The sequence below is a fragment of the Phodopus roborovskii genome, unplaced genomic scaffold (genome assembly GCF_943737965.1).
Source record: "Phodopus roborovskii unplaced genomic scaffold, PHOROB, whole genome shotgun sequence".
In the NCBI taxonomy this organism is placed as follows: domain Eukaryota; kingdom Metazoa; phylum Chordata; class Mammalia; order Rodentia; family Cricetidae; genus Phodopus; species Phodopus roborovskii.
The window spans coordinates 9,650,103-9,665,440 of NW_026126514.1; the positions used below are offsets into that span (position 1 = coordinate 9,650,103).

Below are 15,338 nucleotides of genomic sequence, written 5' to 3' on the forward strand. Positions count from 1 at the left end.
TAGTTAGTTCTATGCAGGCTCTCCAACTGTCAGTCCAGAGTCCATGAGCTCCCACTAGCTTTGGTCATGAACTGGCTTTTTGGAGCTGCTTTGTTCAGCCCTGATGTAGGGGGTAAGTGGTTGGCATGTAAAATGAATAAAAAAAAATTAAAAAATGAAAATATATGTTGTTTTCCACATACTATATTTGATTATAGTTCACCCTCTTTCTACTCCTAGTTCTTCTCCCATCTGGATCCACACCTTTTCTATCTCTCAGAAAACAAACAGGCTTTTAAGGGATAATATTATAATAAGTTTAGTGTTTGATAACTAGCAACTGAGAGGGGACACATTCAGTGCCAGATTGTTTTTTCACTTTTTTTGAGTCAAGATCTCACTCTGTAACCCAAGTTTGCCATGAACTCATTATCTACTTCAGACTGGCTCCCAAATCATGGTACTGATTCCATTTTAGTCTCCTGATCATTAATATTATGTGTGAGTCACCATATCTTACACAGTGACATACTGTTTGATTTGAATGTGAGTTGTCAAATAGGCAAGAAAGTAAAGTCCTGGTAGAAGGGTATATGAGGTCTACTCATCTGAAAAGTGTGCTGTCCCCATGTTTTGATGAAAAAGGATTCTCAAAACAGTCATGCACAGACTTTATAACTCTGCATGCCAGGAACTGGAGGTACTCACAGAGCACTAATGTGCTCCTTACAATGTGTGGGTTATCCCAGAGTGCTATGAAATGATGTGGATGAAAGGAGAAATGGTAACTTCCTTCTTTTAGATTGTAATGTTGTTCCAATGGAATTCTGAGAAGGAGCAATGTCCAATAAGACATAAAACTAAACATTCAAAAAGAAAAATCATATATTTTATTAGTGTCACTTTTTAAAAACACAAAACATCTATAGAGTCAAAGGTTTCTTACTTTTCTCTTTTGTTATCTTTTAGTTTTTCAAGATAGGGTTGCTCTGTAGACCAGCTGGCCTTGAATTCACAGAGATTCTCGTGCCTTTGCCTCCTAGGCTCTGGAAGTCTTGGATGGAAACTGTGAGGGAGATTAGTGTCAGGGTTTGTTGGACAGGGACTGCTCAGCAGCCAGAGCCTCTCTCTTGCTCATGCCCTTGCTTGGGGAGGATGATCTAGGATGGTGTCTTACTCCTTGGAGGCCATGTAGACCTTGAGGTCCACCACCCTGTTGCTGTAGCCGAATTATTGTTATACCAGGAAATGAGCTTTACGAAGTTGTCATTAAGAGTGATGGCAACCCCAGCGTCAAAGGTGGAAGAGTGGGAGTCACTGATGAAATCAGTGTAGCTCAGGATGCCCTTCAGTGGGCCCTTGGATGCCTGCTTCACCCCCTTCTTGATGTTGTCATACTTGGAAGCTTTCTCCAGGCGGCATGTCAGGTCCTCGATGGACACATTGGGGGTAGGAACACGGAAGGCCATGCTAGTGAGCTTCCAGTTCAGTTCTGGGATTGCCGTATTGGATACCTGGTTACCAGAGCTGCCATCAATTCTGGCAAAGTGGACATTTTTGCCATCAATGACCCCTTCATTGACCTCAACTACATTGTCTATATGTTCCAGGATGACTCTACACACGGCAATTTCAAGGGCACAGTCAAAGCTGAGAATGGGAAGCTTGTCATCAACGGGAAGGCTATCACCATCTTCCAGGAGCGAGATCCCGCCAACAAAAGTTTTCTTAAGATTAAAAAAAAAAAAATCTGTTAATGTTGGCAGACGATATAGATACGCATGATTATTTGGCAGTATACACTGTAGCAAGTTGCGGAATCAGCCTAGCTTCCCGTAAATGGTTACACTGGCAAACGATACATGACATATATCACAAGGATGTTTTATTCAGCCACCAAAGCAAAATTATGCTGTTTACAGGAAGTTAGGTAGAACTGGAGATGTTCGTGTTAACTGTAGCATGCTCGTCTCAGAAAAGTAAAGAGCATATCTGTTCTTTTTCAAGGGGATTGTAGCTTAAATGAAAGGCATTAATGTGGAAATAGTACTTTTGAGTAAAAGGAAGGAAACCAGTGGAAGGGACCAGAAAAGTTATGTCATGAAGATAATTAATATGGTAGATTGAAATATTTCTCTCCATATATTATAGAAATAAATTAATGAAATTCATTATTGGAAGTTTAGTATACACATACTACATAGTATATCATTCATATCTCATATGATTTTGTCAAATGCTATGTTGCATTTTCCTAGTGCTACCTGCATTTAGAAAGCATAACTCCTGGAATCCAGTTGTAGAGAAGGAAAGGTCAAAGCCATGTTGAGAAAACCCACAGAAACAGCTTACCTGAGCAAGGGGGAGCTCACAGACTCCAAACTGACAGCCGGGGAACCTTCATAACACTGAACTAGCCTCCCTGAACATGGGTAACAAAAGTTGGGGAACTTGGGCAGTCTATGGAGCCATTGACAGTGAACCAGTATTTATCCCTAGTGCATGAATGGGCTTTGTGGAGCCCATTCCCTATGAGGGTTACTCTCTCAGATTAGATATAGAGCAGGCAGGGGCGGGGGGAGAAGTCCTGTCCAAATGATGTGACAGAGTTTGACAATGCCCCATCGGAGGCCTCACTCTTTCTACGAGTGGATGGGGTGGGATAGGGAGATCGCAGTGTGAATAGGAAGACAAGTGATATTACGGGTGTAATGATTTCACTAGACCCAAGATAAATGATAAATGAGTGTTTATTGGGGAACAGTCACACAGAAAAAATATAAAGAACCACAAGAGCGCTTCTCTGCCCTTCCTATCAGATTGGCTGACCCAAGGGAAAGGACCAAAAAATCATGCAAAAGAAGATCATGGCTCAAGCTTCACTCTTTCAGGTTCGAAGGGGGTGTGGTCACCATTGCAAGCAAGGCCATACTGATTGGAGAGGGACCTGTGATTAGTATATAAAGTAGGATTTTTAATTTAAATGGAAAAACTATTAAAAAAGATAAAAAAGAAAGTATATATGTGTGCACTTTCTTTACACTTATTCAAAGTGCTTCATATATACTTTTCTATTCCATTTCTGCTTACTTGAGCTACAGTATTCTAATCCCATAGCCCTATGAACCTTAACTCCCAAAACTGAGCTCCCATCTTACCTTTTGCCATGATTCTTTTTTTTCATCATTCAATCTGTACACTTTCTGATGGAATTTAAACTATACAAAACTATGAAGTAAAGACACAGTTAAGAAAATGTTTTGTATTTCTTTATGCATGGATAATGAGTCTTGAACTTGTGTCATAGCTCACAATTATTTGGTTTTTATGTTAAGGTAAATTAATCATAGATTTTTGAATATGGTTCCTACATTGTAAATTTTAAAGTTGTTTTATTTATTTGTTTAGTCTTTTCTGTATTTTCACATATACTTCACTAACAATGGGAAAATGAGCACCTAGCTTCATCATGTTACCATGTTAAATTGGACCTCAGCAGAGAATGTTTTTCTTTAAGTCTTGGAGAGAAAATAGAACATGAAGATTAGCAAACTGAAAGAATGTCTACTTCTTCATTTGTTTAAGAATAGGAAATAAATGAACAGTATGAATAAATAAATCATTTTTTATATTTTCCAAAAATGTTCTTGTAACCTTACCAAAATCTAAAATACTCAACTATTCCTGAGACTGATGAATTATCTATGTTAAGAAATAAGTCCTATCAGGTTTCAGATTCAATCACACATTTTGACCACAACAACATATTTTGAGAAATGTATTATTAGCCAATTTCATCATTGTACAATTATCAGTGTGTACCCATGCATACCAGATGATCAGCCACGTGGAGCCTCTTGATGTTTTCAAGTGATTTGGTACAAAACACATACATCAAATGGATGCATTTATCACATGGCACAGTTTCCCACCAAGCATTTTGTTTTATAAATGCAGAACATTCTAGGAGAACAATAACATGTACAGAGTAGTAAATATATGCCATGATCATAGTCATTTGTTGTCATTATCACCTATTATTTATTGCCAATAGTCATGTGTACTGTGCCTTTTAATAACTGATAGTGCAGTAGCTTTGATTCTGTCAGAAATACAAACACATGAGTAATGCTGTTAAAGCACTATGACAGTTATAAAATCACTAGGCGATAGACATGATTCATCTTTATTACAATTATACCACTGTGAAATTTACAGTGTATTATTGACCAGAATGTTGTTATGTAGGTATGTGGTTATATTGGTTTCATTAAGGTTTGTTCATTACTCTTGTGGCATAACACCCATAGATATCATCCAAGATATGGAACTCAAGCAAGATGCAAAATGACATTTTTGAAGTAATCACTCATTGATAGGCACAGCATTATTTTTCTACTGCACATCACAGTACTTGTAAATGGCTTTGGGATGGCATGGCAGTGCACACCTGTAATCTCTGGAGGACTGTGTTGCAATAGTATCAAAATGTCTAGATTATCCTGGGATACACAGGGAATCTTGCTTAAAAACAATGTATTTCTCTCTCTCTGTCTCTTTCTTTCTCTCTCTCTGTCATTCTCTCCATCTCTCACACACACATACACACATAACGTATTCCAATATAATATGAATTTAAGTGCTAGTCCTTTGATACATGGCATTTTCCAGTTAATCATATTTTATGTACTCTTAAAAGAGTACATCTTAAAAGATGCATATATATTTTGTTTTTAAACATAACAAATTAGAAACATACTATATTTTAATCACTATTTTTGATGGTTTTGACTATACCACAAGTCAAACAGCTTGATTTAAGAGTTCATCAATACTTCAATTACTTTATTTTTCACTTTATGACTGGAAACAATAGATTTTTAAAAAATAACCCAAGTTCTGGACAACTCTAATTAAAACCTTCATATTATAAATTTGAAACTCTTTCAAACCCATACACAGTAATTCTGTGTAAGTTCTTATTATACTTAAGCCATTTAAATACATCAGTTATGATTTCCCTGCCCTGACAGAAAAGCATGCCTCCACTTTCAACAATTTTTTTTGCTTTGTGTTTTGTTCTTTTCACAATGCATCCAACTGATGGTTTAAAACAGTCAAGCATAAACTCCTCATGATGTCACTATAGCCATATTCACCTACACGCTTTACAATATTACTTTCAGGGATTACTCACCAGGAGAGTGGGTATTGTACACTATAACAGGAACCCAGCCAACTTCCCAGAATTACAGGGATCATGGACCAGACAAAAGAATTTATTAACAATGTTAGTCTCAAAAGTTATTGGCAACTTTCAGGTATTGGTAGTGTTCATACTCAAGCCTCCAAAAATAAAAATGGCTTATTTCTTAGTATCCCATTGGAATTAGTTCCTTGTTATCGGTTTAAAATATAGCTGTGAGTTACTTTTTAGGAAATAAGTGAAAATTGTATTTAAAAAGTAATTTCCAATCATCATGAAAAATTTCTGCCTTTTTAGAAGCTTCACATCTGGGGAATAATTTTTATGGAAGACAACTGCAAATACATTTTATTTACAATTTTTTGGTGATAGTTTCCTAGTGTACAAGACATATTAGCTCCAAGGAAATACAAAGTAATTGTTATAAAAAAGATTAAATTATTTTTAATAATGTTTTATGGACCACATGATTATATTTTAAAAATTTTATCTCACATTGATGTAAAATATTGTTTTTCTGCCATACTATTATGATCAAAATACTATGTTTTGCATATTTTAATACATGTATAGGGACAACTTAAGTTGCATATCCTAGTATTTATTCATTTTAATTAAAAATTTAATATTCTTCATAAAGTTACAGAGTTATAAAACCATTGTTACAGCTATTGTAGAATTCTCATAAGGTAAGTTGTTTCATTGCAAAATAATATTACTATGTATAGATATACCATACCTAATGTTTCAGAGAGCTGATTGCCAATAAAATAATGTTTTGACAATTTATTTCTTAGAATATTACAGGTATAGACAATAAAGAAATATTTCTTCCATGGGATTTTGAAATATGACTGAATCATGTTTAAAGCATATCAAGGGTAACATATAGCATATACTCCATTATAGACATTGGGACTGCAGAACTACTGAAGACTTATCTAATTCTCAGAAACTGGCACTGTGCAAATACAGAATAATTTGTATAGCATTTCATATTCATTTTACCTTGTATGCTTGGCAGTTTAAAACAGTGATACACAAGTCATAGTCTATGGGCCAAGTCTACTCTGTGTCTTGCTTTTGTGTGCAAGCCAACAATGATTTTGGGAAAGAATTATTTTGTATTTTTAATTATATGCATGTGTGTATGTGTACAAGTATATGCCCTTGGGGCATGCACTTGTGGAGGTAAGAAGTATCATCCCCCTGGACCTGGAATTATAAGCTGTTGTGAGTACTGAGCTGAACTTAAGTACTATATAAGAGCAATGTGTGTTCTTATCCTTTGGGCAATCCCCCAAGTCTGAACATTTTGTTTTGAAAGAATATTTAATGAGAGCTGGAGAAATGGCCCAGTAGTTGAGAGCACTTGCTGCTCTTTTAGGGGACTGGATTTAGCTAACAGCATCCATATAGCTCATAGCTGGTTGTAATTTAAGTTCTAACTTTCTTGGATACCAGGCATGCATGTGATGAGTGTACATAAGAGCAGCCAGAACATACATACATACACACACACACACACACACACACCTTTGAAATAAGAGTATTTGATTTTAAAACATAACATAGTTTTCAGATTTCAGAGACCGATATTTTTATTTTATATCCTTTGAAAAGAAAAAAAAAAACCAGTATGTTGTCTATTAGGATAGAATAACAATTTGTTATGTGGACCTAGAATTAATTCTGTGAGTACAGTGGTTTCTTGCTTTGTGTGGTAGTCAGTTCATATTGGAGCTTCAGCCATTGCTTTTGACTGATTGTCCATTAATGTGGCTGGTGGATGATGCTCTCTGCTTCCTGGGAAGTCAGCTGGGACAGTTTACAAGCACACCTGCACTTGACATTTCTGTGTAGTTTACACTTCATTTTCTCTCAGCATGTATCTGGATTTGTGAATGAAGTATCCTAACAGTAAACATTCCAGAATGTGCAGGCAGAGGCTACAATGTTTTTTTTTTTTTTTTTTTGCTGCCATTTATGGAACACCCTTCTGCCAAAATTCAATCTGGGAAGTGTCCAATAAATTTGCGGTGAGTTTTAAGAGGTGCTATTTATTCTTTGTTGGGGGAACCTCTGGAATCTCACTGTCATTTTCCACCAACAGACCCTAAGTTCCCTTCCATCCCAATGCAAAGTATCCTCAGCTCCTCTCCAGACTCTTGGTGCTTCGAGACATTACTTTATCACAATGGATTTAAAGTATTGACTTTTATCCTCACATTAGCCCAAGTGTGAATTAGAGTCCTTAATTAAGATGCTACTTCACCAGAAGATCTTCAAATAAAAAGATGATTTGTCTGCCTCCTACACCTTTAGTACTGAATGCTAGAATGTGATTAATGCCATGAGTAAGACCATTCAAAGCAAGGAATGGAGGAACAGTTGTCCCCGCTTGATAGCAATATTGAACACCAGCTGTGAATTCTGCTGTGCTCTAGCTACAGAAGCAAAGTCTGAAAAGTCCCAGTTCTGCTCTTCTGCACTTATTTCAGGTTCCTGACTCCAGGGTGAGTTACACTTTACTTTCCCCCCATAGTCAATGTTTCATATTGTTACCTGAGGATCTATCTATATAAATGTAATGTGCATGAAGTTGAGGTTGGCAAAATGGCTCATCAGTTAAGAGCACTTACTGATCCTGTTGAGGACCCAACTTTGTTTCTCAGAACCCAGTTTAGGTGGCTCATATCACCTATAACTCCATCTGTAGTGCTCACTTCTGGACTCTGTGGGAGCCTGTACTCATTTGCACACATGGAACATTTTCTAAGTCCTAAGAGACCATAACATCCAGCCAAGCCTACTATGCAGTTAAGGGGCCAGACATCACAGAGCTGACCCATATGCCTTGTTTCTGAAGTCCACCTCTCATGGAACCAGAAGTTGCCATGTAAGCTTCTAAAGGAAGGCAACCATCAGTCCTGATTACAGACCACCACAACAACCAGCATGCCGTGATAACTCTACGGGTGCAGAATTGGATCAGATATCTTGAAAATAACCAACAACTTTATAATTGTTCTTAAGACCTACTCAAAAAGAGGAAAATCACACCTGGTACTGGAAACCTAATCAGTTATCTGAGGCTAGTGTAGTCATAGATCTTGCAGGAGAACCTACAACCACCACTTTACTACACCAGCATAATCCCTAACTGTGTTCTAACTTTTCCACTTATACCCACAGATAAGTTTAGTCATTGAGAAAGACAAAAACCAATCAAAATTCAGAGTTGTGGAACCTATTCCAAAAGGATGATCTCCCAAACAACTCTTATATTTCAGACTCATCTACCACTGTGGAAGAGTGTCAGACAGACTGTATGAACCATAGTATCTCATACATGGTTTGATGTCAGACTGAGTCTTCTAGCAGCATTAGAAACTACACCCATAAATTTTCACCAGTATTACTGCCTAAGCATTAACTGAACAAAGACAATAACTATAGACACACTAAGGTGGATAGGGAGTCCATGAAGCTTCACCTCTATAGAAAGAGCTACAAACAACTAATGAATGCTAGAAATGTAGAAAATGTCTTAAAAAGGGAAAAGCACACTAATTGGTTATTCATCCTATTGGTCAACCCTGACAACATATTAATAATTTTATAGAAATTGAGGTTACATTTAAGAATATATATGTTTATATGCATATCACAACAATTAATAGAAAAATAAGATATAGATTTGAAAGACAGTAAAGAAGTGTATATGGGCCAAGTGTTGGTGACACAGGTCTTTTATCCCGTCACTCGAGAGGGAGAGGCAGGTGGATCTCTGTGAGTTTGAGACCAGCATGGTCTACAGAGCTAGTTCCAAGACAGGATCCAAAGCAACAAAGCAACACAGAGAAACCCTGTCTGGTAAAACCATAACCAAACACAAAAAAAAGAAAGAAAGAAAAAAAAAAGTGCATATGGAAGAATTTGAAGGGAGAAAAGGGAATAATAATAATAATAGTAATAATTAGACTTTAGATATATTTTCATTTGCACTCTCTGACCCTTGCATTGCAGGTTGGAACAATTATTTCAAATATTAATCTGACATACTGCATTGAAAATCTAATTCTTTAGACCAGATCCATACCAACATTTTTTTCTTAGACAGTACCTATCCACCTTGGTGACCAAATACATTTCTGCGTCATATTTTTTCATGTCTTGTCCAGTGAAGAGGCAAGCTGCTGAGATTTAAAGCAAATCTTTATTTTCTAGGTAAGAAAATCAAGGAAGCATGCCTTTAAGACCTTGTAAAACATTTCCTCTAGCTGAGAGGGTCTAGGAGACACACTCTTGCTATTCTTAGAACTCACTTTTCCCTAGTTGTGGAAGTCTCAAGGACCTGCCTTAACTCCTTCTGAAGTCTGAACAAAGAGTCTACTAAAGCTCACTAAATCTCAAATTCAGCTGGAAGCTATGTTTTAACAAAAAAGCTCAGAATTTGGGCTTTGTCCAGATGTTATCCCTAACTTTGAGAACCTTGTTTCTTGAAAGGACTGGGTGCAAGAAACAGACTGTATTTTGAGCTACAATTCCTTATTTCTTACATTTCCTGTAAATTCTGTTAAATATTTTAGTAGAACTGTCTGTAGCTCTTCATTCTCTCTCTGCCTCTACTCTTCATATACAGCCTGAAATAAACCAGCTGGCACTTTCAATACTCTTCTGGGGGGAAAAATCATATGCTGTATCAATGTTCTCTTGTAAAAATATTTGATACTCCAGGCAGTAATGTACCAAATAGGGTAAATGATGAGATTGCTTCTCCTACGTGAAGGAAATAATGAACATGCGGTTTGTAAGGAGTTTAAAAATAGTACTGAAACTAACTGAAAGTCATTCTTTATATTATCCCTGGGATGCAGCAATTGTAAACAATGTCTTGAAAATACTCCCTATAGACGGCTCTCACTATTCTGTCCTGTGGATATTATTCCCAAGGTTACATAATGGCAGGCGGGAAGAATTTTTGCAGGTCTGTTTAGTGTCCCCACTCAGTTGTGCTAATCAACAGGTGACCCTTAGAAGCATGACCAAGCCGGGAATTTCCTAAGGGCATAGAGTGATTAGACTCAGAAACAGTATATTACCTTACTGACAAAAAAAAAAAAAAAAAAAAAAAAAAAAAAAAAAGTCCACCTCATGAATTGACTCTGATGGCTATGATTTCAGTACACAGCCAGCCCAGCTACATGTCCCTGACCTTCTGACCTGTAGACATTGTGAAATAATAAGTATTGTTTTAAGTCATCAAGCACATTGTGATTTTTTTATCTCGATATAGAGCTATATTTTGGTTGATAATTTACTATGATATGTTTCCTATGCTATATTAGTTAGCAAATATAGACTACTAGTCTTCCATTTGTTTATTATATTAATACTTAACCACATGTTGTCCTGTTTTTAAAGTGAAACAATTGCAATTTAGGAGATAAACATGTGGTTCTTTACAAACATAGTTGAAGAAAAATTGTCCCTAAAAGGACATATTTCCACCCTTCCATTTTCTTGTTCCATACCCTCCCAGATGTCCCTCCCTGGTCATCTTCAAATAAATGTTATTGCATTCTTATGTATACAAGCATACATACTTCATTATTATGGCATATGCATATATATTCCAACACATAAACAGCTCACTCTGTATAATGTTATTTGAATACATGCTTTTAAGGCTGTTCCTTTGACACTGGACAGTTAGTTGGTGTGCTCTGCTCTTCCCTGTGGAGGACCCCTCCTTCTGCTCCCAGCTTTACTCTATTGCCTAGATTTCTTTGTGTAGTGTTGAAGCCTTGTAGACTTTTTCCCTCTCCACTTTGGATGCCCATTAGTGTAGTCCCTGTTTAGGTCATGTTTGGGCAGTCATAATGGAGAAATGTTCCGGGTATAGCTTTGGATATTACAAAGAGACACAATCAAACAGCAAACCTTTTGATCCCTTGGCTCTTACAACCTTTTCACCCCTGCTACTGCAGTGTTCCATGAGCCTTAGGTGCTACAGGGTTTTGTAGATGTAACAGGACTAGATGGTGTATTTTGATTAGTTTTAGATTTTTTGTAGTGGTCACAGCCTGTTGAAAAGAGAAGTTTGCTTGATGAGGAGTGAAAACTATGTTTATCTGTGTATAAAGGACAAATGTTATAAATTCTAGGGATTATGCTGGTTTTGTAAATTAGTATTTGTAGATTATCCTCCAAGGACTTCACTAACACTGAGCAGTAAGTTTTCCAGTGATGGGCATGGTTGCCCTCTTGTTGATATGATCTGAATTCAAAAATTACATAAATTTCCATAATAGACTCATGTTCCTTCTGAAATTTCATAAGCTATGCCTCCACCATCTGATTCACTTTCAGGATTATCTTCCAAGTTCCTATATTGAACTCCAAAACTCAATGAATTTTCAAGTTCAAAATTCTGAACTCCTTCTTCGATCCCCCTGAAACAATGCGGAAATACCTTACTCCTGGTACCAAGTTTTGTCTTGGGTTTCTATTGCTGTGATAAATAACAACAATGAAAAATGCTTCCTTGATTAATAATTGACCAGAGAGTTTCCATGTTGCTGTGGATAGTGCCACACTCTTAAAGATCATCCTGGGTATATATTACCTGATAACTCTCAGGTCATATTCTAGCCACTGAAAGGAGTCACGGAATAAACTCAAAGGAATCTGCACTCAGGAACTGACACAGAAAACATGGAAGAATGCTACTTACTGGATTTCTACTTAAGGCTTGCTCACTTGCTTTTTTTATTTAAACTGGGGAGCGGCACTATCTACAGTGATCTGGACACTCTCTGGTCAATTATCAATCAAGGAAACACTTTTCATATTTTCCTACAGGCAACCTAATGGAGGCATTTTCTCAACCAGGATTTCTCTTCTCAGATTACTAGTGTGTCTTTTCACCTTTATTTTATATTCCAGAGACTAGTTCAGAAATTTGAACAACCAGAGTAAACATATAAGTCACCAGGAATTAAGATTATTAATTAAGAAAATGAACTTTCCATAGCTTATAGAACTGATGTAATTCATTGAAGGAGGCTTAAATAATTTTATGAACTTCCTTTATTTTCTTGACTCCACTTCACTTTTGTCTTCCCTACTATGTTTAAATACTTGTATTAGGAAGCTGGGAATCGAGACCTCACACAGTCATAGACTCCCCTAAAGGTCAGTTAGATCACTTCTCTCTTGTTCCATATCTTGGAGTCTTAAAACTTCTAATGTCACCCAGTTGGTGCTAGAAATTTCTTTACCACTTATAAGTTGTTCTTTTAGGCTTGCTGTCTAAAAAAGCTCTTCATCCTGAATTAAGATTCATAGAAATCATACAGATAAATGCTATTCATTCTCTCTCATACACTGTATCTCTCCCTCTGTCCCCTCTTACTCTCCTTCCATTTCTTCTTCTCTGGCCTTCTTTTTAAAATGGTATCCTATTACACAGTTTTTGTCATAGAGATCTATTGTATTAAGAAAATCTCTGGGTAAGTTAATGCCTGAGTTTAGGTTAGAGTCTAATTATGTGTTTTTGTTTCATCCATGATGATGAAGGCCCAGTCTTGATGTGAAAGAAGGAAAAGCCAAGATATTATTGCCTTTCTTTAGACACTTGTTTCATGAACTTCCTACTAATATTTTCAATAAATTATACTTGTGTTTGCATCTAAAACCTAGAATATAAATTGTGTGACAGTATTTTAGTATCTATGATTCCCTAAAGTTGGAATTGTGTTATGGGTGTATTTAAGGTACCTGATACCATTATGCAGCATACCTGTGCATATTCCTTCTGAAATAAATGAAGGGCTATGTTGTATTTGAACTTGTTCCTATTTGACAGAGCATAACCAGAAAGCATTTAGTTGGCTCATGCATCTTTTCACTTCCAGCTAATACTCGGTTTTATAAAATAATTTAAGGCCAGTATATAGCAAAATATCATGACTCTGCCTTTTTAAATTGTCAAGTGAATAAACAACACCAATAAAGATATGTTTAGCAAGAACGAACAATATGTCACTCTTAGCAGTTAACAGAAGAGGCCATTTGCTCAGCTTTTGTCATGGTTATCTCTAATGAGAAAACATATGCTACTACAGCAAGGATGATTTGCCACTGATTAACAGAGTAGATACTCCACTGGCCTGTAAACAATGCTTTGTGGTGTACATGATGAACTTATGTAGCACAGATACATGAAGCTTCCATTTACCAAACTAATAATGGTCAAAATATGTGATGGAGTGCAAAATAAACTAATATAAGATTATATTTCTTTACCTTTACTTTTTTGAGTTTTATTTTGTTTTTAATAGGTGTATAGTATATGTGGTTATGTACAGTGAGTGCAGATGACTACAAAGGACAGAGACATTAGATGCCCCTAGAGCTGGAGATAAATGAACCAACACTTCTCAATGATCCTGCAAAAAGCTGTTATCTCCCAGCAGAAATGCATATAAAAACTGGTAGTCATTTGTATAAGTTAATTACACTGCCATAAGTATACTCAGTGCTCTGGAATGGCTTAAGTACTATGTCCTTAGATTAAGTTACACTTTAAATAAATGAACTTCAAGTATGGTGCTGTTTCTGGATCACAAAAGTTAAAAGCAGCCACAATTTACGTGACTCTTAGACATGGGTGAATATGAGTTCCTAAGATGTTTCTCATCCCATTTCAAGACAGCAAAAGAGTAGAATAAGTTTTCTCTACATACAAATCTAATGTCCTATGGCATCAAGACTTACTGAATGAGATTTGCATGCAGAAAACATTTTTACTACCTTGTGTTGCACCAATTCACAAGGATGACACTCAGTATGTAGAGGAAGAATAACAGCAGCCTTTGATCTTTATCTGACTAATGATGTCTGACTTGGAATGACTATGTGTGCATTCTTATGAAATTACTAAAAAAGGAGTATTTAAATTCTAAAGATTGTACATTAGTCTTCCTTTTAGAACATTTTGTGTTATAAAGTAGTGTTGACCAATGCTTAAAATTGGTCTGAAGAACGTTTGAAAGATGTGATCCAGTGTATCCTCACTTTTGGCATGGTAATATGTAGTCTGTGACATAGCATGTTGGAATTACGTAATTTGCATTTTTCTTTTACAGGAGGTTACAGTTGGGAGATTGCCTTGAGTTTCTGAAGAGACTTTGGATTTAGGATATTTAAGCATTTTTGAGAGTAAAAAACTATGGGATCTTTGGATTAAACACATTTTTTTTTATGTGCCTAGAAATCTATGAGGGCCTAGGAAGGGAATACAGCAGTTTGAATGATAATGGCCTACATAGGCTCATCTATGTGAATTCTTGGTTCCTAGTTAGTGGAAATGTTAAGCAGGAAGCTTTTATCTGTCCCACCTGGTCGTGTAGACACTTATAAAATAATCACTCAGAGGCTTAATATTAATTACAAATTGTTTGACCTATTATCTCAGGCTAATTAGCTAGTTCTTACAACTAAATTAGCAAATTTCTATTAGTCTGTGTATGTCCATGAGGCCCCTGACTTACTGGGAAATCTTGGACATTTTTCTCCTTTGGTGGCTACCTGGCATATCTTTGACTCCACCTTCTTTCTCCCTGTGTCTCTCCTTCAATTTTTGCCTAGTTATATTCTGCCCTGACATAGGCCACATCAGGTTTTTTCATCAACAAAAATAGCAACACATATTTTCAGCATGAAGAAGGACATCCCACATTATTTCTCCTTTCTGTCTAACTAAAAAGAAAGGTTTTAACTTTAACATTTAACAAAATAGGTATCAATCAATATTTACAGTTTTATCATTTAGCCTATTTGTATTTGGCAAAACTAAAGAACACACTCTATCATCTATGCTATCTTTGTGAGTCTATAGTTTTATAAATAATTTATCTTTTATAATAATTAAGGAAAACTATAATTATAACTATCTAGTCTTCAACTCCATTAAGGACCCTATAAGGATATAATATTACCAAAGTAAACAGGAAGTGAATTGCAAGCAACTTCCACATACCTAGGACTGACAGAGATACCTAGCTGCTTAGATGCTCACCCAAAGTTCCTGTGTAATATTGGGGGATCCATCATACACACTCAGAGAGTCTGGCAAACTTTGTAA

The 15,338-nt window shown here is 36.2% G+C and overlaps 1 pseudogene; it reads right to left on the reverse strand.

Annotated features, from left to right (window-relative positions):
* Positions 1-1,152: 1,152 nt before the first annotated feature.
* Positions 1,153-1,448, reverse strand: LOC127230766 (glyceraldehyde-3-phosphate dehydrogenase-like; annotated as a pseudogene).
* Positions 1,449-15,338: the final 13,890 nt, after the last annotated feature.